Consider the following 24,051-nt stretch of genomic DNA (forward strand, 5'->3'; position numbering starts at 1 on the left):
CAGGAAGCAGCAGCCGAATGGCAACGTCGTCAACAAGCTGCTACCCGGTAGTTTAGAGCACTGAAGCGGTGGCTGGACGGCAACAACCAATTGTACATAAGCTGCGCACACGTGTAGACCCTCATTTAGACGCGCCAATGGGCAATGGGGTGATTCATGGTAAGAACCGTCTCCAGTGGTTCTCCTACTCGTCGTTATTCACTTCGTGGACATGGGTAGATTTTAGTAGCTCTGTGGGAGGATGCGCAATAACAACGAAATTCCAGATGAAGAGGCAGAAATAGGAGCACAGAAGCTTGGGAGATTTTTAACAGAAGGGTGTAAGGGGAGTAGTAGCTTTGTGATTTTTTTTTCGGGATCAGGCTATACTACAGCTGAATTATTCAGGTGACCAAGTTCTGTTATTCCAAGATGGCCAGAATGGCATTCGGATAAGTTCAGCTCTAAAACAGCGTTGCGGAATACCTCAAGTGGAGAGCCGCTTAAGATGACGTGAGAATGTTGGCGAAAGAAAGTATGACATCCTCAGATAGCGTACGCATGTTGACTACTTGAATCTGTGCAGAGGAGAATTATAGCTGCTCTTAAAGTTTGCAGGTGCAATGCAAATCCCGAATGGACAGACTTAAAGGCCGGTACGGGCCATCTGGACTTAGAAATGCGTTTTTTTTTTTTTGGTGTTGTGGGACGAAAGCGATCTGCCAATATCCAGATCGAAGGAAAATGAGCGAATTAAGCTTGGCGCCATGAAAGCAGTCGAGTGTGTCATCTATTCGAGGCAAGGAGTAAACGTCTTTCATTGTCAATCAGCTCATGAAATGTTGGTAATTGCCCCGCCACGGTGGTCTAGTGGCTAAGGTACTCGGCTGCTGAACCGCAGGTCGTGGGATCAAATCCCGGCTGTGGCGGCTGCATTTCCGATGGAGCGGAAATGTTGTAGGCCCGTGTACTCAGATTTGGTTGCACGTTAAAGAGCCCCAGGTGGTCAAAATTTCCGGAGCCCTCCACTACGGCGTCTCTCATAATCAAATGGTGGTTTTGGGACGTTAAACCCCACAAATCAATCAATCAATCAAATGTTGGTAATCAACGCAAAACATCCATGTGTTGTTCTTCTTGACAAGCACGACCGGGGATGCCTACGGACCAGATCAGTGGTAGACGACACCCTGGCGAGCATCATTTCGAATTCTTTATGGGTGACAGCGCATTCGGCAGCAATACACAGTGAGGGTGTCATTGAATTCGGTTGGCATCGCCGGTGTTGATGTGGTGGGTCACAACCGCTTTCTGGCCTGATGGGTGGATGGTTGTCAAAATATAGAATATATCTGCATAGGATATGAAGAGAGGGTGGAGATCTCGTGCCTCGGAAGGTGAAAGAACTGGCATGGTCGTTTTGTCGCTGTCAATGCTCAAAACGAAGGTCGTATAAGAGAGCAAGTTGACATGTGAACTATAGGTTCACCAGATAGCAATTAAAAGATATCGCAAGCTTGCAACAATGATGCCAGGAGCAAGACACTGTTACATTAAAACAGCAGGTTGGTGAAATGTTGCGTGGCGACTTTATATGTCTTTTCGAAATTGCTAGTGAACCACCAGTGGTGTTGGTGAAATAGAAGGATGAAGCTGTAAGTACGAGCCTTGATTATCTTTTAAATTGAACACAGTGCAACAGTAAATTATCAAAAGCGAGAAAGAACAAACAATTATTGAAAATGACGCCAACAAAGCTCAGCATGTTCGTATTATAGCCAAGTCCACGTGATTTACTAAAGCAGAGTGCTCTTAATTTTGCAACCGAACCACCTATATCTACTCATTTTCAGCAAAGTTTAGTAAACACGCATCTTGATGACAGAATTGTCCTGTCACTGTCACATTAATTTGTTCTTGTATGCTCAAGCCCCTACTTTCCCCAAAAGTTAATGAAAAGCGGGAATAACTGACTATGCTTGATTCTGTTGGTGTTTTATTTACACACACTACATCGTTGAGAAATGTTCATATTCCCATAACACCAATCATTATTTGGCAGAACCAATAGCATATCATCATTTACCTGAATATACTAAGATGAATGTTGAACCAACTAATGCTTTCCAGATGCGATGTCGTTGGTTTTAAACAAAACAACTGTTTGAATGCAGGTGTCCACAAGAGCATGGAAGGAACCCCCATCCTGGGGCGCCTCCTTTTACCGGAGTTTGGCCGCAGTGCTGTGAAATGTGTTGAGTTCAACCGGTAATGAAAAGCTCAACTCTACCGCTGATCGCCACAACGCAAGCATCACTCCAGGCCATTTGTTCCCGCTGAAAAACGTCATCTGAAAGATATTAGGGTTCCACCTATTGCAGTCAAGTATTTGAAGGTTGCTTTTGAAATAAATTATCTAAACTAAGCATGCTACTTCTGCGTCATTGTTCACTTTACTTTAGAAAGAACTTGCATTCTCTTGGAAGTGCTTTCTATACCAGAGATAAAATTGTGATTTTATGTGGTCGGCGCTAAGTGAGTTAACAAGCTGCGACACACTGGAAGATAATACGCCGTTGTGGACCTCACCGAGCCAGGCGCGCAGATATACAGTTAGACAAGGCATGCGACACAGCTGACAATTATCGCTTCTGTACGAAAAAGGTGTCTTCATTTACTTCGCCTATTTTAGTGGGCTGTGTACAAATATGCATTAATTAAACCGAATTATCTATCAGTTAAATATACCTTAATTAAGCTTCACAAAGAAGTCTCTAAATGCTTCATATCTATTACGCGTCTACGAAAACTGGTAATATTTCACCCCCACAACTGCACCTGTCATATGCTGCATGCATATCAGAAGTTTGCCAGCCGAGCACAACGCTGTTGGCCCTGTGAGCGGTTGTGCATGTAGGCTGCCAGTAAGCATTGGTTCTGGCAAAGCTTCTTCGGTGTAATGTATTTTGCACTCATACATTCAGGCGAATATTATTAGTACCACTTCTCATTGTCACGCATTCCTCTAAATATGCGAAGCGAAGGGTGAGTTCTGGGAACCCTAGTGGTAGATGCAAACAGCTATGATAGCCTTATAAGATGCCTATATACGTCATCGTTCAACAGAAACTCTAGCACAATATGCCTTGTTATTCTTCTGTCGGAGAGAATAGCTGAGACATCACTCTCAAGCAAATGTCATCTTCATGTCGGTTTTATTGATTTATCATTAATAAAACACTGTGTAGATGGCTCGAACGACATTGTGGTAAAATATGCTACCTTTGCTTAGATACCGTGCTCTCCCCACCCCCCAAAATAGGAAAAAAATCCCATAACTACGATTATACCTTATGTCCATTCTGAGCGCAGTATGATGCTTCGATAAACCCCATTTAGTTTGAAGTTTTGGCTTTTCGAAAATTTTCAGATTATCGATGTACCACCTACATATTTTGCACTTTTTTGGTGCTTTATGTGGTTGATGACAACTAAGATTAGGGCTGAGCACTTTGCAGTAGGCGGGAAGCAATAAACCACCCACGCAATGACCAGTTAGGTTTGTGGCATGATTGGTCACTAGTTTAGTCTTCTATACCACGCCAAATTACATAAGTTAACGCAATTCCTCGTCCGACATGGCGCCTGTATAGGGTCTTCTTGAAAATTAGTTTCGAGCACTAGCGTGGCTGTGTGAAAAAATGCTCGACTGTCACTCAAAGGGCTCGGATTCAAGTCTGATTCGATCATAGGCGTTCTTTCTCAGTTTTATGCTGTCACTTTTACTGGTTACGCCACCGGTGTCGACGGTGACAGCGACTCCACTAGTAGGAACGAGCGTTCATCAGCTGCGCTTTAAATTCTAAGACTGCTTGGGCTTAGTGGTGCCAATGTGTGAAGGAAGTCCGGATCCGGGCAGCCTCCTTTACATTTCTTGGTTATCTCTTTCTCTCCCCTTCTCTATTCCTGTTCTTACTTTGCTGTTTTTAAAGACGATAGTCTTTCTTGGGGACCTTCGACGAAAAAACTTTTGGTCTGTCTATCTGTCTGTCTGTCTGCCTGTACATTTGCTTATTTGTCCGTTCCTAACGATACCTCAAACGGCCGATCCTATCCACAGAGCCCACCAGTAATGCTCAAGGTTTAGCGTTCATACATATGCGATTGTCAAATAAAAGCAATCATAGCGCATATTTGAGGTACCATAACAACACGTCAATGTTTTGTATGTGTGCCTTTATACTAGAGAAGGCACACAGAAGTAAATCTAAAGACCATAGCGTTAAACACGCTGCGCTGGCAGTGCATTGCAATGCTCAAAAAGGCAAGTGTTACCAACGCTTTGCTAAAACGACACGGTGGTGGCACCTGTTCGTCGCTTCGCGTTCCACAGCTTATCACCTCCGAGAATGGCACGCATCTTTCTCCGCAGGCGCGCAACCCTTCCTTCGTTTTCAAAGATAAATGCCAGATGGCGCTCGTGTATACCATGCCTCGATGCGCGCGTTCGTCTCCGCTGCATGCTCGAGGCACGCCAACGCAGCGCCTCCAGAATACCATTCACTGATTTTCTAGTGCGGAACATCAAATAAATCATTTGTTCCTTCTCTCTGGATGCAAGACTATCGTCTTTCGAGGACATTTGCAGTGTAACATTCAGATCCGGGGCCAATTTTTTCTCTTTATTTCGGTTTATGTTAATTTTATTTCCTTGTTTATTCTTCCTTTCTCTCTCTCCCTATTTGTCGGTTGCGCAATCTTTCAGTTCTTAGGCGTGGTTTGTGTTGTGTTATTCTAGCCATAGTAGTATCACCAAAGAACTCGTAAAACAACAGGAATGAACTTTCAATTTGGGGCAAGCGCCCGCTAAAAATGCTACAGTTGTCTATTTGGGGCTTCGCCTGTGCTGATACCATAACCAGAGCTCTATAAGAACAAGCGAAAGAACAGATGCGTTAATATCATCCTTAAGGAGCTCTAAGACGAGGAGGAAGAATACTTCTCCTAGTGGCGAGCGCACGCTACAAAGCCTGCGTTACGACGAGTAACCGCGACAGCAAACAATCCCAACGTATAAGAACATGTAACAGCCCGGCCCCTTAAAGTCATCTGCACTTGAAATAGGGATGAGGATGACGTGGTAGGGCAGCTTATTATGCATTGATTGTCCAGTTTCCAATCTATATACTATAAAAATCTCGCTTTCCTGCCAATGACGTCACTATCGAGTGCGCTTTGTAAACTTCATACATTACACCCGTGCATACGCTTAAGGATGATGCATTTAGCACTGACATCAAGCCCTTGTGCAACGCACTCTTGCCACACGTGCAACGTTCGATCTTCTTCACAATGCGTGCAACATTAGATACAGACTCATAAGACTGCACCGCTTGCGCAAATAAGCCTTGCGGCTGCATAAAGCGATTTATGACGCTTTTGTGGCGGCATCGTTTTTTTGGTATTGACGTCAATTTGTTCTTGTTTTAAGAGCGAAAAATGTCATGAGATCACAACAGGGGTCACGCGCAGCGCCGTAGTTGACCGCCGCCGCCGCCGGTGTCCGTAACCACTATCGCACACAATAAGAAACACCAAAGACATATAGTGCCATAGCGAGATTCAAATCCGGATCTGCTCTGTGTAAGCCCAGTATTCTACCGCTGTGCCACGCTCACAAACTTGCCTTATGCAGGCTTGATTTTAGGGAAAGGAATCATGGTAATATCTTTAATAAGGCGTTTTAGAACAGCAAAGAACCAACCAGGCGTCAAACATTGCTAATCGCATAACCAGTGGGTCATCCTTTGCTACAACAAAATACAAAAGCTTGTTCATAATCACCTATTAACTGTGGCGCATACCTACTTCAGGCGTCGTTAGCCACTGGATGCAACACAAATATTTTTACAAGTGTTTAGCGGATACCACGCTTCTCTGAAGAAAGACGAAGGATATATAGCATGGTGAATGCCGGCCTACAACGCAGAAATAATGATTTTTTATGATGTATTGGGTACCCAGCAAGTGTGTTTATAGCATTTACCCAAAGAGTGCTTAGAAAAACCTCTGAAAGGCCGCTCTTCTAGCTTGCGTTGTGTCTTGTCTGCCCGGTCCGCGTAGGCCTGGCGTTTTTCTTAACGCGTTGTAGACACCTTCCAAATGAAGAAAATCAGCGTTCTGTTTATTGAAAACGCTTTTTTATTTTAATTATAAATATCTTCGAAGTATGATTGTAAATTATTGAATATAGAATTTACGTCAAAGGCGAGAAAAAACGAAGAAGTGACGGCCGTTGCACGCGCGCTCAAAACGATTCGTTCTCTCTTAAAATATTGGGACGATGGAACGCCTTTATTTACAAGATGGGTAACGCCGAGGTGTAGCTCAGCGAAGGATCCACAGCGTCGCTCGCGAGCCAGTCGAGTCTCTTTCTCCTCTTCATCGAACCTTCGCTAGCGCGTTTCACTTCTCGGTTCGCAGACGATGCCCTCTGGGCGAGTCACTCAGAAGGTTGATGGTGGCACGGTTTAAGGCGCGCAACGTGTGTCAGTTGTGTTTTGCTAGAGCGGCGACTATTGCTTGTGACGCTCGAGATTACGTACATGACGTCGCTGAGGCGGTCAAGAATGACGAATGGACCGGAATAGTGAGCCAAGAACTTCTGGCACAAACAACGTTTGCGGACTGGTGTCCATAACCACACAAGATCGCCCTTACTATAAGATACGGAGCGATGGCAGGCGACGTAACGTTTCTTAGAACGCTGCTGGGATGCCAAGGTTCGGAGGCGTGCGACGCGACGGGCTTCTTCTGCGCGCCAGAGCGTCTCGGCTGTCGAGGTTTCCACGTCTAGTGTAAAAGGTAGTATAGTGTCGAAACAAAATCGTGGGGAGCGAGCGTACAGCAGGTAAAATGGAGAGTAACCTGTAGTCTCATGCTTCCCGGTATTGTACGCGTACGTGATGTAAGGTAGCACTTCGTCCCAGTTTTTGTGCTTAGAATCGACATAAATAGACAGCATGTTCGTGAGAGTCCGGTTCGTGCGCTCTACGAGACCACTGGTCTGCGGGTGATATGGTGTGGCATGGCGGAAATGGCAGGCAGACAGACGCAGGATCTCTTCAACGACGTCGGCAACGAACTGACGTCCGTGGTCGCTAATGACAACGCGTGGAGGACCATGACGGAGAATTATACAGCGAAGCATAAACTGCGACACGTGCATGGCCGTTGCAGCCGGTATTGCAGCAGTTTCTGCGTAGCGCGTTAGGTGGTCAACACAGACGACGACCCATCGATTGTTACTGCTCGATCGTGGAAATGGACCGAGCAGATCAACACCAACAGTCTCGAAGGGAGAGTTAGGAGGTGGAACAGGATGGAGAAGTCCTGGCGGCGTAGCCGTGGGACGTTTGTGTCGTTGACATTGTTCGCATCCAGCAACGTATTTTTCCGTGTCGTGTCGCATCTTGGGCCAATAGAACTTTTGCTGGATTCGTTGAAGCGTTCTGGCGAAGCCCATGTGGCCGCAGGTTGCGTCGTCGTGTAAGGACCGAAAGACGTGAGCCCGTAAAGTGCGTGGAACAACTAGAAGCAGACGGGCGCCTTGTCCGGAATAATTCTTCTTGTAAAGGACGCCGTCATGAACCACAAAAGAGCTTGGGTTTGCGTGTTCATTTGTGGAGGCGAACAGAGAATCTAAGGAGCGGTCCTCTTGTTGGGCTGTCCGGAAAGTCGCGAGATCAGGGAACTCAGAGGCAATAGCGCCGATATACTGGTCGAAGTTGTCAGCGTCGCACTCCGTCGTCGGTAGGGGAAGGCACGATAGGCAGTCGGCGTCTGCGTGCCGGTTACCACTCTTGTAGCGTACTGTGAAGTCGAACTCCTGTAAGCGCAAAGCCCATCGCGCCAGTCGTCCAGATGGGTCTCGGAGGCCTACCAACCAGCATAGAGAATGATGGTCGGTGATTACCGAGAAGCGACGGCCGTAGATGTATCGGCGAAACTTGTGCACGGCAAAAACGACTGCGAGGCACTCCTGTTCTGTGACTGTGTAATTTCGTTCTTCCTTGCTGAACGACTCGCGTAAGCAACCACGTGTTCAGCATTGTCATGGCGCTGAACTAGCACTGCACCAAGGCCGATTCCACTGGCATCTGTGGGAATTTCCGTTTCAGCAGAAGGATCGAAATGGCGTAGTACCGGTCCTGAAGTCAGTATGAACCGAAGCTGCTTAAAGGCTGCTTCGCAATCCGGTGTCCAGTGGAAAGGTACATCCTTTCCAGTGGACACCGGAAAAGTCAGTCAGTGGTTGTGCTTGATCAGCGAAATTCGGAACAAATCGACGAAAGTAAGAAAGCAGGCCCAGGAAGCTACGCAACTCCCTGGGGGACTGCGGCTACTTGAAGTTGCTGACAGCGGCGACTTTCTGGGGGTCCGGTCTCACGCCATTTTTATCCGCCAGGTGTTCCAGAACCAAGGTTTCACGTTCTCCAAAGCGACATTTTTTTGAGTTCAGTGTAAGCGCAGCTTCCTCGAGACAGGTTAGAACGAGGTCAAGGCGATGATTATGTTCTTCAAATGTTCGGCCAAAAACCACCACATCGTCCAGGTAACACAGGCAAAGTTACCGTTTGAGGCCCCGTAAAACGGTGTCCATATATCTTTCAAATGTGGCGGGGGCATTACACAAGCCGAATGACATAACATTAAACTCAAACAGACCGTCGGGTGTAACAGAGGCCGTCTTTTCTTTGTCAGCCGGATCCATGGGGATCTGCCAATACCCGGATCGCAAGTCCACCGATGAAAAATAGGACGCTGAATGCAGGCAGTCGATGACATCATCGATGCGAGGAAGCGGGTACACGTCCTTCTTATTTATAGAGTTGAGACGTCGGTAGTCAACGCAGAACCTCCAGGACCCATTTTTTTTCTTGACCAAGATAACAGGCGCGGCCCAGGGACTTGACGATTCTTGAATTAGGCCAGAGGTTAGCATCTCGCTGACTTGCTCTGAAATTACCTTGCGCTCTGACGCAGAAACTCGATAAGGTTTCTGTCTGAGAGGGTGCGCAGATCCGGTGTCGATCTTGTGACGAGTGCGTGTGCTGGGCGTCTGAGGTCTATGCGACTTCCGTGCAAAATCAAATACTTTAGCGTGCCTGGCCAGCAGTGTAACCAACACTTTGCGCTTATGCGAGGGAATAGACTTGCTAACCATCCTATAAAATTCGTATTCCGTGCCGGATGCATCCGCATAGTCCGAATTTGCCGCATTGCTGAGAGCTCCTATGCAGATACTGCACTGCCCTTCAAACATGGCAAGGCGCATTCCCTCTGGTAGTACAACAGACTCGGATGAGCAGTTAACTACCCATAATTTAGTTTTTCCCTCGGTGAGAGACACAACGCAGCGTGGCAGAAAGATGTTTTTCTTCGTGCAAGGCAAAGGCAATGGCTAAATCACAATATCAGGAGAACTGAAACTCGAGTCGGCATTCGAAGCAGCAACGGGCACGCTGGCAGTAGACCATGCCGGTAGAATAGCGTCTTTAACTACAACGAGGTTGTCGTCTCCACTACGCTGAGGCTGCTGGGCGAGGGCGGAAAACAGAACCTCGCCTGCCCCGCAGTCGACAGTCGCACGACACTCTAGCAAGAAGTCAATTCCAAGGATAACGTCATGCGTGGAATGAGCGAGCACTGCGAATTCTGCCTTGAACGCTTTACCAGCAACACGAACAGACACAGTGCACACACCTACTGGACACAAAGCCGTGCCGCTGACTGCTCGAAAAGTAGAATTATCCCAATAAAACATAACCTTGCGGCCAAGTCTCTCCTTGAAAACTAAACTCATTACAGAAACTGTTTCACCAGTGTCTACCAGAGCCATCGTGGGAACATCGTCAATGAATACATGAACCTTGTTGTGAAGCATGTGAACTAATGGAGGCATACTTGTGTGCAAAGCGGTACGTCCAGCGACCTCGCCTCCATCGGCCGCGCCGGCTAGTTTCCCGGTGGCGGAGAGGAAAGCCGCGGCCGGGGACGGGGAGATGGGGACCGTCGCTGGCGCGTGGTAGGTGGCATAAAGCTCCTCACAGAGGCAGGCGAGTCACTGCGGATGTTCGGCCGGTGCCCGTGCTCCTGGGCGGTTGAATCCGAAGGCCAGTAGGCATAATCGGGCTGTTGGCTTCGCCGTGCAAGCATCGCTGGCCGGTCAGAAAACATCGTGCGTGGGCGACGTCGCGATGGGCAAAACCGGGCGATATGTTCGCGAGCACCGCACTGCATGGTAGCACACGGGGCGTTCCCGAGGCATATTGAAGGCTGCGGTGTGGAGAGGATGCTCAGGGAACTCTTGCCACTCGGACACAAACGGAGGCGGTTGGCTGTCGTAGCTATAACTGCTGCGGGGCGCATAAGACGACTCGACGTAAGTAGCCTGTGGTGGCGGAACCCTCAGCCGTGGACTGCGGGTGGAGTAACTGCGCTCGTCGAAACTCGCAGCATTGATGCTTGGGGATAGTGTATCACACTGCGGGTCTCCAGCTTGCATGGGAACAGAGACATGGCGACGCAGTTCCTCCCGTACAATCTGACGAATGGTGGAGGAAAGGTCGGCAGGTAGAGAATTCTGGCAGACATCGATGGTGGCAACAGTCGTGACGTTGGCCAGACGTCCGAACTTCGATGTCATGCGACGAGTTTTAAGAGCCTCGAAGGTTCGGCAGTGGTTAATCACGTCGGCCACGCACTCCAGGCTCTCCTTGCCAATGAGGAAGTGGTAGACGTCATCGGCGATGCCCTTGAGTATATGGCCCACTTTGTCTTCTTCCGTCATGTGGGCATCCACCGACTTGCACAACTTCAGAATCTCTTCAATGTAGGTTCTGCATGTCTCACCGGTGACTTGAGCCCTCTGCGACAACGTCTGCTGGGCACGTTTCTTCTTCGTTGCTGGGTCTTCAAAGCATTTCTTAATTTCCTCCACAAACTGGTCCCAGGTTGTCAATGTGTCTTCATGGTTCTCAAACCATACCAGCGCCGTGAAATCGAGGAAGAGCCCCACGTGAGACAGCTCGCTAGCCGCATTCCGACCGTTCGAACGGCTCCCCCGCTGTTAGTGGCTTAGCCATTCGTCCACGTCATCGCCGGGTTTCCTTGTGAAGGTTCGCGGCTTCCTGTAGTGGTAGGGCAACGTCCTTGCGGCTGGTTGCTGGTTGTCTCCGTCCGAGCTCATTTCTTGAGGTAATGATGCCAAGCCCGCTAGTCGACAGCTGCGGCGAAGCTCGTGTAGTGGTTCCGTCGTTAGGGGACGGTGCCTCTCCGGTATCACTTGGTAGTAGCTAGCTTACCCAGCACCTCCACCACAATTGTGACGATGGAACGCGTTTATTTACAAGATGGGTAACGAAGAGGTGTAGCTCAGTGAAGGATCCACAGCGTCGCTCGCGAGCCAGTCGAGTCTCTTCCTCCTCTTCGTCGAATCTTCGCTAGCGCGTTTCAATATTTTCGACGAGACAGCGCAAAATTTTTCATGCTACAAGCCCGATGATTACTTGTGAGCTGGCGTCAAAGGTGCCATGCCTTGCGTGATACGCTTGCTCGAAGTTTCTCAATACGTCGCGAATTTGCGACATCCGGCAGTAAAGGGTTGAGTACTCCGGGTAGTCAAAATTTCCGGAGTCCCACATTACAGCGTATTTAATCATATGGTGCTTTTTGGGACGTTAAACGCCAACATTTAATATTAACAATGAAGCGGTGTTAATCACCAGCTTTATCAGGTCTTTCGCAGAAATTCTGTTATCGTAAACGGAGATAAGAGCTAGCGCAAAATTCGCGTGATCGCAGCTAACGGAAGGCTTAAAAAAGAAAAATAAGGATGTGGAGCCCATTGATTGATTGATTTGTGGGGTTTAACGTCCCAAAACCACCATTTGATTATGAGAGACGCCGTAGGGGAGGGCTCCGGAAATTTTTACCACCTGGGGTTCTTTAACGTGCACCCGATGTGGAGCCCATCATAGCCTGCAGCGTTTACTGAAGCATTGTCACCTAGACTTTAGGCCTGATCCCTACTGCTGTGACGTTACGTGCCTTGATCGAGCGAGCGTGGACGGAATGCTGGCAAGCCAATGGAATCATCGTCTTCCGTGAAAAGATCATGCTTTAGCAGCGAGTTTTACATGTACTACGACAGGTTCATCTAAACTTTTGTGTCTGTATTTGCATTGATTTAAGGAATTTTAGCGCTCCAAATTGTGTGGTGATTTGTCTGTAAGCATTTTTATTGATTGATTTGTGGGGTTTAACGTCCCAAAACCACCATACGATTATGAGAGACGCCGTAGTGGAGGGCTCCGGAAATTTCGACCACCTGGGGTTCTTTAACGTGCGCCCAAATCTGAGCACACGGGCCTACAACATTTCCGCCTCCATCGGAAATGTAGCCGCCGCAGCCGAGAATCGAACCCGCGACCTGAGGGTCAGCAGCCGAGTACATTAGCCTCTAGACCACCACGGTGGGGCGTAAGCATTTTGTAAGCATTTTGTATTTCATCGAAACGTAAGCAAACTTTACGAGAGACTGACTTATAAGAACAGTTTGATGGCCCAGCAAAGGGATGATATAAATAAGGTAAATCTTGTAGTTTTTATTCACACACAGACACGCACACACACACACACACACACACACACACACACACACACACACACACACACACACACACACACAACTCAGTCTTGAATATGCAAAGAAAGTGTTTCTGTTGATTTCTTAAGCTCTACGGTTTTCTTGGCCGTGTGAGTACAATTGTACTGTTGTGCCTCTTTCTGAATCGGTGTATTTTGTAGTCGTCCTCTATTTTTCCGGCTTTAAATGAAAATAAGACACCTGAGAAACATCTTAAAAGCGGTTTATTACAGGCTTTTCGCTCTACATGTCGAATATCGAGAAGCTACAAAACAGGTAAATTTTTGAGGTGTGTACAGGCATCCGAATTAAATTGAAGAACAGCAGTACATACTGCAAGAAGATAAATCAGGTGAAGGTACTGAAGAGACTGGCGCATAATTATAACAACGCATAAATACGGTTGGAGCAGCGGCAAGAAATACGTGCAGAAAAAGGACACCACGCAGCGGCCTCTTTGCTAAAAAAAATGATCCAGGATGTTACAATAAGCCCACGGTGCTATACACAAATAGTGATATCTTTATCGACCCTGAAGGGAAAAACACTTGTTGTGAGAATATATTGCCACGCGCGTTTATCGCTCTAGTTTAATGCGATTCGGATGAGAGCAGTGCTTCGCAAAACGCCGCTCGCTCCACTTGGTAAATCGGATCGGAGCGTGAAGGCGCATCTATTTCGTTCCGCCGTCAGTTTTCAGTCAAGCAGACCGCATCTCGTCAAACGGGCTTGTCAAAAACGCGAAATCGATGCGTTTCCGAGCACTTTCTCGGGGTGTTGCGTTATGGCAAGACTGAGTGCCGGTGCCGCTCAAGTAAAAATGCCTGGCTTACACTGAGAAGACAGAAGCGCACATCATAATACTTTATCGAAATCACCAAACTTCGTGCTTTAAAAACAACTCAAAAACTAGTAACAGAGATAAACACCTACCTTTTAATCACAGAGAGAACGTATATCGTTGTCAGCCCTATGAACGGCAGGCTCTCATTTCACCGTTAGGTCGCCTTTTGCACGTTGTCGATAAGTGTGACAGTTTGGCTCCAAGCGGCGCCCAATGGCGAGAGCTCGCTGTTGTACACTACGCGAACATTCAGTGAATGAAGCACGCCGCATCATCACGCAGCACTTCACAGATGCAGAAAAAAACAAGGTGCTCTTCATGTTATCGCTGAAAGAAACAAAATCATCCCACTACAGGCTTCATCAGGCTTAGCAATCCTGGTATTCCAACGGTGGGAGCATGCTTGCACTCGTCTACTCCGCGGAAGACGAGGATCAAAAGAAAGTGACGTCAGAGGCCACGCCAGAAACGGTGAGCAGACAGGAAGTTCCGTTGGTCTCGCAATGATATTTGCTGGGGTTTATTGTTCCTTAACCACGATATGAATACGACAGACGACGTTATAGAGGGCTCCAGAAATTTCGACCACGTGGGGCTCCTTAACGTGTACCTAAATTTGAGCACAAGGGCCTCGGGCATTTTCGGCTCCGACGAGAAAGCGGCTGCCATGGATGGGATTCGATCCTTAGACCTGCTGGTCAACAGCAGAGTGCCATAACCGATAGGCCACCGTCGTGGGTTGTTGGTCTATAGTGACACGCCATGCTCTGCGCACGCGAGGGGTGCTCGTGACTTCCAGTCGCATCCTCTGCTTTTCGCGAAGTCAAGGAAGCAGCTCTTTGGAGTGGATCTGACGCTGGACCTGTTCCGAACCTGCCAGTTAAACACATAAGGATGCACTCTCGAACTTCCGATGATACAGACTTGCTTAGAATAGAGCAGGAATAGTGCTTCTGGGAGTGCTCTGAATCTGCCATCGGAATTAAACTTTTGGTATAGTATTGAGCGTCGAGACGAGCAGGTGGCCCAGGAAATGAATAGTCAAAGCGCAAGTGGTGGACGGTGTACACTTATAAAGGTGATCACTATTGTCGGCCGTCGGTAATGCTAGTATGAGAAGAACACGCCATCTTCAATCCACCAAGGACCAGATATTTTATGCATCAGTTATCGACCCTTAGAGCGCTATTGCTGGGGCAAGCGATAGTTACCTCATAAACTTCCCCAGTCTGACCCACTACTACGGCGGTCCCTCATAATCATAGCTAGTGGCGTACGCAAACGCCATCAAATATTATTGTTACCAAAGTTGACTACTCGCATCCTGCCCGGGTACATAAGACAACGGCCTGAAACAATCTCGGAGCTTCCCGAACATTGCTGTGTGGTCTACGCTGAGCGGGGCTACCTGTTGTTGCGTTTGAAACCAAAGAACATCAGTATATAGAAATAAGAGAGCGTGGCAAAATTTCTCGATGAAGTTACAGTGAACAAAACAAGACAAGAGTTTCATTGCTTTCCCTAAAAGCAAGCCGCCGCATTACCTTCGTTTGTTTCTGTAGGCACTTGTACAGTATAAGGAGCATCATCTTTTGTTAAATATTTATCTACATGCAGTGTTTGGTCGGTGATTCTCGCAAAGACTTTTTTCAGACGTCTCTCGACGTCTTTATTGTCTCCAACTGTGCGGAATCACGCACAAGTTTTGCCTGCTCATGGGACGGGTCTCACAAAACGTGGTAGCACTCTGCGTATTCATCACGATTGAATTCAACGTCCTGCGTATTCATCTTGTCATAGAAGAATAACCACCCTCATTATTTTCCTTGTAACAGTTCTGTTGCAAGTAGAGCAAGTATGTATTCAACCTCACTTTTAAGCAAGCACCATCCAGATTGTTTCTCCTATTTAATCCTGTCTCTCCCCCTACGTTCACCGCAGCCCTCTAAGCATAGAGTTTCCTGACATTAACTAGAAGTAACTCTGGTGCTGCGATCATTCAGCAACCATGGGAATGATGAGTAATACACAGATTTCCCTAGTCTTCGTGGTTGCGGGCGGCGAATCGCACTTGTGGCTTGTTTATTGCCGTGTTTCGGTTTCGTTTCGAAAGAGTGCGAACGCTTTTGAACTTTGTGATTTAAAGGATAAGCTGGTGAAGTGAAACCGCCGAACATTTGCTGATTTTTGTTTCACGAGAAAACAGCTCCAAGCCACACGAACAAACACAGAGCCAGAAGTACGAAGATTAGACATATCCATGTACTCGATCATTCCCCTTCTCGCTGAAACGCCATGCGTTGCACCTCCCATAGACAGCAGCGCCAAAGTTCTCTCTAGTGCAGGCTTGGTAAACTCTTTACCTCCAAATGCATTAGATGTGAATAAAGACGTGTCAGCAACAACAACCACAGGCCTGTTTCATCGAGTGTTTGCAGCCACGGCGCCACGTCCACGTTACGGAGTATATGTCAGAGTATTGTTAGGAAGAATGATTACTCAATTTATAAATGATATTTATTTTTAACTAATTGAGGACGACTCTTGATCGAAAAGAAGATGCGAAGAAATGCCCGCACGTGGTGAATGTAATAGCTGACCTTTGACGAGTACATTATTCAACAAGCTTCCGGTTCTCTCTTGTGATACCGTGTAGGAAGGTGCTAGCTCGAAGAAATTTGCTCTTAGCGATAAGGTAAGTACTTGTTCATTTAGAAAAACGTATACGTCAGTGTTAGGAGCTCACAGCGTTATCTCAAGTGTTCGCATACGCGCCAAAATAAATCGACTTCTCTCGTCTTAAAAAAGAATCTCAAACTATTGCAAAGTTTCCAAATACCTGCAGTGTCGTATGTTCTTCGTGTTGCTAACATTTTTCTTTTTGGTTTTGATAGAACACCATCATAAAAAAACTAAGCATGTTGGCTAATAAAACATTGTGTATATCTGGTTGCCGATCTGAATATAAACTTTTACTTTTGTTTATGTACAATATCGTAAAAGTAGATGACACTACTAATAATTGATGAGGTTAAAAGTCCAAAAACAACAACAATAGTATGAAGAAAATGTATTGAGGTTTTAGGGTGTTCCTAACGTGAGCTCAATCAAAGTATACAGCCACGGTCATGTCTGTGTATAGCGCGCTAGCGGCCTGCTTTGTCTGCGACGCGACACCTTGTGGCCGTTTCGTGTGGTGACGTCGCACGCACAGGAGCATGCGCGACCTTACATACATGCTGGAATGCTCTACACGAGTGACAGCGATAGACGGTTTGCTTGTTTAGCCGAAGATTCGTGCTTCCTCACGACGCTTTCATCGTATCTAACTCATAAGACAGAGCACGTTTCGACTGATAAAACGCGCATGCGTCAACAATGCACGCTTCGTGGCTGGTTAGAGGAATGTGATTAGAGGGAGATATGAAAATGCCAACAGCTGCGTAAAAAATCTAGACGGCCACAGAGAGTGCGTCGTTTATGCAGGTGTGTGTTATCGGTCGAAACTCGCTTCGTCTTATAAAATAGATATGACGAAAGCGCCCTGAGTGAGCGCGGATGTTCGGTTGAACAAGCACACATTCTAACGTTGTCACTTGTGCTGAGCCCGCCTGCATGTTTTTAAGGCCGTGCATGCTCCTGTTCACGTGACGTCACAACCCACAACGGCCGCTAGGTGTCGTGCCACAGAGCACGTCCGGCTGCTCGCGTGATATAGACCCATTCCATGTTTGTAAACACACGTAGGCCGATGTCGACATCGTGGGTAAAAGTATAGCGACGTCCACACGTAATCTTCCGCCATAAGCACTGACAGCTGCAATGTGCGCCAAGAAAGAAAACTAAGTTGTGAGACCCGACTCACATCCAACCGCGACGGAGCTCGTCGGCATACCGTTTTTTTTTTTTTCATTGCTTGACTGCGAACACCACATGCATCATCGAACACCCAGCAGAAACTGTGGTAGGCAGAGCGTCTTTTGCCTACCAAGACAGCGCCACCGCATTTTCGTGACGTACGTCCGGTAGAATTTGTCTATACACAGACGTGGCCACGGCTGTACACAGGCCTCAAACATTTTCGCCTCCGTCAATAATGCAGCCGCCGCGGCCGGGACTCAATGCCGCAACATTTGGATGACCAGTGGATCTGCGTTGTCAGTAGACAACAATGGCGTGTAGTGAGAGGTACTGAAAGGTAGTGTTCCGGAATGGGTGCCTTCATTTTATTCCAATTCCATTCCGTGGAATTACAACTTTCCGCGATTCCATTTCAATAGTTCGGAATGAAAATGCTTGGCCCATTTGCACTTCGGAAATGGGCGGGAAGGTCAATGCCATTCCTACAGTTCTTTGCTGTAGGAACGACAAATCTTGATAGCTTTGATGATATGTGGGGTTTAACGTCCCAAAACCACCATGTGATTATGAGAGACCCCGTAGTTAGGAGCTTCGGAAATTTCGACCACCTGGAGTTCTTTAACGTGAACCCAAATCTAAGCACACGCACCTACATCGTTTTTCCTCCACCGAAAATGCAGCTGCCGCAGACGGGATTCAAACCCGCGACATGCGGGTCAGCAGCCCGATACCCTATCCACTAGAGCATCGTGGTAGGGCTCTCAATAGTTTTGTCAAGGTAATAATGATTGTAGCAACATGAATCTGATCGAGGGAGAGTGGCTTATTAACATCTTAGTAGCTTAGTAACCATGTAGCTTAGTAGCTTAGTAACCATGATTGAGGGATAGTAGCTTAGTAACATCTCGTGCAGTACAACCACACTATTAGTGCCCACAGGATCACTTCTCCAGCTACCTGTAGTATTCGCATGCTCAGCACAATCTTAGGAGGAAAAAGTTAGTCAACAGTTGGCAACGAATGTAGCACCTTCTTTTGAATGAATTTCACCACTTCTGCGGCTTCTCCTTACTATAGGCAGAAGCTGGCAAGGCTTGAAATGTCTGCTCATTCCTGGCTTGCCTTGAAAAGCCAAGCCAGGAATGCTTTTTGGTCTTCTTAACTAGCTAATTTCTAAGCCACATACGTTGCTACACCTCTCGTCACTGTATATCTTCCCGTAATCGTGACACACTGTAGAAAAGTTTAGGCCAAGCTTGTCGATTGCTTTGGTTTAAATATTTTCCACTAAGTGATGACTTATGACACACATACATGCATATAGAAGGGCAGACGATGATATGTACAAGCTGTCCTATAATTTTCCTAAATTCTATGACTTCTAAACGGTACACAGTGTACTATTCTAAAAGAGTAGTATAAATAGCCTTCAAATGGCTGCTACAGTAGATACCGGCCAAGTCTTGATAGTCTATGGGCACGTTTACGTGTATGGCCTCGTCTGAGATCCATTCATGCCTCAATGTATGTTTCTGTAATGCATACTCGCCATGGTGATTACATTGAATAATTAGGGATCACTAATCATTCTACGTAGACAATGACGTTTCGCTTCTTATCCTATATATATATATTACTTCTGTAACAGAAGTGTCGTGATGTGCCATTGTACATACACATATAGATGCCGGTTAACTGAAAAATCCGTAATTTATAATAATTATTCGAACTACTAAGCAAACTAGCAAGTTTCGCTAATCTGCATTTTACTGCCTTAACTTACCAGGAGGTTAGTGCTTTTCATGCCAAGTAGACGGTTACCATTTAGTTAGTGAATATGCAAACCTTTTTGTTATAAGAATGCAAGTTTGAATGAAAGGTGATGTTTTAATATTGTTTAACCTTAAATGCGTTAATGCTAAAAAGACGACATAGCAAATCGTCGCGTAGGAATTCGGGGAGACGCCATCTTGGCTCTGCGGGATCACGTTCTTTGGCTGTCACCCGAACCAATGCTTTCAAAAATCTATTCTATCTCTCTCTGTACGATTCTGCTTGTACAACAGTTCATCGCACACACAGTTCATTGTGTACAAATGTGTGTCGCACTGACCTACACATCTTAGCGATAAAATTACGTGCAAAAGCGCCCATTAGTGTAGACAGAGGGGAAACGATTGCAAAAAAAATACTGCTTTATTGCTAGATTTGAAGGTCTCACTTACTAATGATCAAAGTTAGTAAAAAGAGAGCGTTGACAAAAATGACCTCAATTTACGGGAAAAGACAAAATTATATTCTCATTACATTCCGTTTAAGATACTTCTAATTCTATACCATTCCTCTAAAATTTGTCGCCATTCCGTTCCCTTTCCATTACAAGGTCGCGAAAAATTGAAATATTTCCAGATTAATTTCGATTTCGAAGTGGTAACTCCGAAACACTGCTTATTATTGCCTGTATATTTATTCTGACCATTCTACACCAGGTGAAATTTTCGCACATAGTGAAGATCTGTGGAGGCCTCTCCTGACTTACGACAAATGGCCGCTGTGTAAGAGGCGCAATGATTACACACCTAAAAAACCTCCGCAAAGCTTATGTAGAAATACTGTTGTCTAGAATGTGTTGTTGTGATCACAAAATTATTAAGATTTCAGTAGCAGTCAAACCTTAAGGACAGACTTTTTGGAAAATGCGTCCCCATGCTATTACCTTGAATCGAATACCTTGCCCGGCCAAACAGTGGACTTATGCTACAAACAAAGTAATAGCTCTAACTACAAACTTTTGTACAATACATATGAACGAGACAATATTGAACTTGTTGTAAGGTAACTGGACGTTGTTGATTGCGTATTCATGTCAATATTTTATAATTTGTCACGTATCGCACCCCTCACTCGAGTACATAGAAGGTTGCTCACGCATTCTACCGCCAGCCTATTGATATCACTAAGCTAGCGGCGCCTAGTTTTCAATTAAACCAAATATCTCTTCAAATACATCTGCTGATATAGTTCAAGAACAAAAATCGATAATGCTTGCATTAATGCTCGTTTATTTTACGCACAGGTGTTAAGCTGAGACAAAAATAAAAGTTTACATACTATTCTTGCTATTTAGTAAACGAGAGTTCAATGTGAGAAATTCTGGCACTATCTATGTCTTTTTCAGGTACAAAAAGTAACATTGCCACTAGCGACAATGATTTCAGCATTAGTTATCTTACTTCCGGCATTGGCCGCTCTTGCAGGGTGTCAGCACTACGACCCTCGCTGCCCAGTAAGGGAGCACCAAAGTAAGTGAATAAATAAAAGTACGTGGTAATCACAGTAATGTAACAGCCGTGAGGCTGTGTTTTTTCGCTACACTGTGACAGCGACATTTGAGAAATAAATAATGGGACCCTTTATGTTCCAAACTTTATCAGGTGATTCATATTGGAACATCTACCACATGGTTCAACTACCCCTGACACTAGGGAAATCTTCAGGGTGAAGGACAATTCACAATTCACTGCTATTTTTTGCCACCTAGTAATTTATTTTTTCAATACCGAACATTTTTTGCGTACTCCAAGTACTTTTGGCATCTATCTATCTATCCATCCTTCAGCCGCTTACGTCTGGACGCTCTCGTGATCACCCCTTTGGCATGAACCAAAACTAGTAGGTGAGAGTAGGAAGTATTGACGAATTGCATGCACTAGACAAGACATGCATAATGTCACAATTCGTCGTGTATGTCGTTAAATACTTTCTGCTAGACAGTGGCAACGGGCAATATGTACCACTGGTATGCGGGTATGTGCCACAGGTGATTGACACTTAGTGTCTGCGGAGGAGCGGCGAGAACACACAGGGGTGCGTAATCTTAGCGTGTGAGCGTTAAGAAAAAAGTCACAGCTTTGTCGCAAAGGCCAAGCAATGAACACAGTAGCGAGAAATTTGAAGGTCGCGCGTGGAATGGCAAGCAGATCGAAATGTGCCCCTCGCTTTGCACGCTCAAATGATGCACGAAATGTACCCACTGGTACAGATGAACGCTAATAAGTGTCTCAGTTGTTACTTCGTTGGGTCTGAAAAGCGTGTCCTTTTTTCAAACGGAGGCTGTGCGACGATTCCAGTGACCTTTGTGCATCAGATAACTACAACAGACTCGTTTCGGCAAACCCAAACGCCACCCAAGACGTACAATTCTCCCCACCGCAAGATAAGGGCGTGCGATAGAGCGCACACTCCTTCATTCTCTACGCGGGCTAAAGTACGCGTGAGGGATGAGAGCCACAGCGCGCTCACTGCGCCATCTTACTGATAATTATGAAAACACGATAGTTCCCCCCGATATGCCTACCGAAAGCAGTAAGTGGTAGATACGAATAGCTTGTCGTTTGAACATTGCAGAAGGTACTTCTCGGTGGCTAAGTGGTTAACGCCTTGCATTCACGACGCGGAGGTCGCACGTTCGACTCTTGCCGCCGGAGTCTTTTTGAGGACCATAGTCTTTCTTAAGGTACATCGACGCAAAAATAGGAATCTGTCTCTCATTCTGTCTGTCTGTACATTAAGTCTGTTTATGCGCCGTAACGATACCCCGAACGGCCAACCACATCCGCAGCGCCCACCAATATTGCTAAAGTTAAAGCGTTCATGCTTGTGCGATTGTCAATTAAAAAGCAATATTGCACATATCTGAAGCACCATAACAACACGTCTATATTTTGTTTGTGTGTCTTTATATTAGACAAGGCGTACACATAGGTAATTCTAAAGACCGTATTGTTTAGCACACTGCGCTGACAATGCAAGGCGGTGCTAGAAACAGCAAGTGTTCCAGCGCTTTGCTAAGACGACACGGTGGTGGCACCTGCCCATCGCTGTCAATAAGTTGTTTCTGGTTATCTTGCAAAGCATCTTTCATCCCTACGTCTAGAAGATCCCTTCCTTTTACCAAGCGCTAGCCACCTTACTGAGTGGCTAGCGCTTGGAAAAACCAACTAGCCCAAAATAACCGCTATTCTTCAGCAATAGGCCAAAGAAGTTTACGGCCATTTCTCATGCTCGTAGATCATCACACAGGCTCAAAAAATTGCAAAAGGCTTCGATGTTGATGTAGTCTTCTCGGCCCGCGGCAAGGTTGGAAGAACATGCTGTAGATAGAAAGTTGGCAGGTCTATCGCATAAATAAGTGTGTCCCGTCAAGCACCGTTTTCAGTTTGTCGCGTGCGTGCATGCTGTGGTATACAATACACCGTTATATAGCGGGGAGTCCCATATAGGTCACACTGGCACCTGCCTTAAGGAGAGGCTCCCACAACACTGCAATACATTGAAGGGCGCACTCCCTTCACATTCCTCTCTCCGTTGTCGCACCTGTAGTTGTAAACCTTTGTTTCGAAATAACTCGCATGACGTCTTGAGATACATGGGCCAAAGTTCACGTGGAATCATCGATGCATTCCGCATCATGAAAAACTGTAATAATTGCATTTCCGCCCCATGCATCTTTTTACATGATTATGCAATCAGTTTACTGAAAAAAGCGTGACCATTACGTGCAGTTTGGAGGATGCGTACTCAGCGGTACGGATTGTATTGATTCTCCTCTTTTGTAATGAAATTTCAGTTGCTAGTTCAGTGCTTGTCCTGTGTCCTCCTTCTTTTGTGTGTCGCCTTTATGCGCTAGATTTTAAATCATGTAACTTCTCAGGGGTCACTGTTATGTGCGTTGGACATTTTTGAGTGATCCTGGATTTATCCCTGTTTGCTTATGTTTAAATTTTTTTCATTTCAAATACAATAGCAAACTCGGTGGTAAGCACGTATGAGGTTCATCTTCACTAAACGCATCTTAATCACAAGCAGAATTGTTAGGGTTATTTGGTCAAACATTTGCAATTGCGAAAAGCTGTGCCGGAGCAGAACAAATGTATTTGAAGAAACACACACGGCGTTGTACCTGTGCACATCTTCGTTCGCTCTTTCTGTTTCACTACCTTAAACACTTGTGCGTAGGCCAATAAACGTCGTCATAATCTTAATAAATTACCATAAGCTGCATGGCTTGGTCTGTGTCGTCACACCTTGACTGTGCCTATATTATTTGTGTATTTATCTTTTCTTACTTACTTTTATGCACCTCCTGGTCTCAAGCTCTGTGGAGCAGACAGACAGACAGACAGACAGACAGACAGACAGAGACAGACAGACAGACAGACAGACAGGCAGGCAGGCAGGCAGACAGACAGACAGACAGAACGACAGACAGACAGACGATGAACTTTCTGTGATCCTGGGGAGCTTTCACGGGAACCCCTATCGGGGACCCGCGGAAGCCGCTGGCCGCGTCCAGGTCGGGGCGGGGACACCGTGATGTTCCGCCCTTTCTTGGGCCCTCTGGATTGCCTGGATTTGTGCCTGGAGCTATGGGCTCCGGAGTGCCTCTTCCCAGTTGGCTTCGCCGTTAGGTAATGCGGGGCATTGCCAAAGCATGTGCGCTAAGGAACAATAAATTTCATTACATTCCGGACAACTTGAGTCAACGTCTGTGGAGATACGACTGAGAAACCCCACGAGGGGAACAAGCCCGTCTGGAGCATTCTAAGTGTAATTGACTGAGACCTATCTAACTTCGGGTAAGGAAGAGAATAGGTCC

The 24,051-nt window shown here is 46.3% G+C and overlaps 1 protein-coding gene across 2 annotated transcripts in view; it reads left to right on the plus strand.

Annotated features, from left to right (window-relative positions):
* LOC142767522 (uncharacterized) overlaps positions 1-24,051 on the plus strand; it is a 105,937-nt gene that overhangs the window by 58,289 nt on the left and 23,597 nt on the right. The window contains exon 1 of one of the 2 annotated variants that reach the window (XR_012884951.1): positions 20,592-20,695. The exons of the other annotated variant lie outside the window; for it this stretch is intronic. The gene's annotated coding sequence lies outside the window, so the exon portion shown is untranslated. Of the gene's footprint in view, positions 1-20,591; positions 20,696-24,051 lie in introns of those variants that run through there. 2 annotated transcript variants of the gene reach the window in all.

Source organism: Rhipicephalus microplus, chromosome 7 (genome assembly GCF_043290135.1).
Source record: "Rhipicephalus microplus isolate Deutch F79 chromosome 7, USDA_Rmic, whole genome shotgun sequence".
NCBI lineage: Eukaryota > Metazoa > Arthropoda > Arachnida > Ixodida > Ixodidae > Rhipicephalus > Rhipicephalus microplus.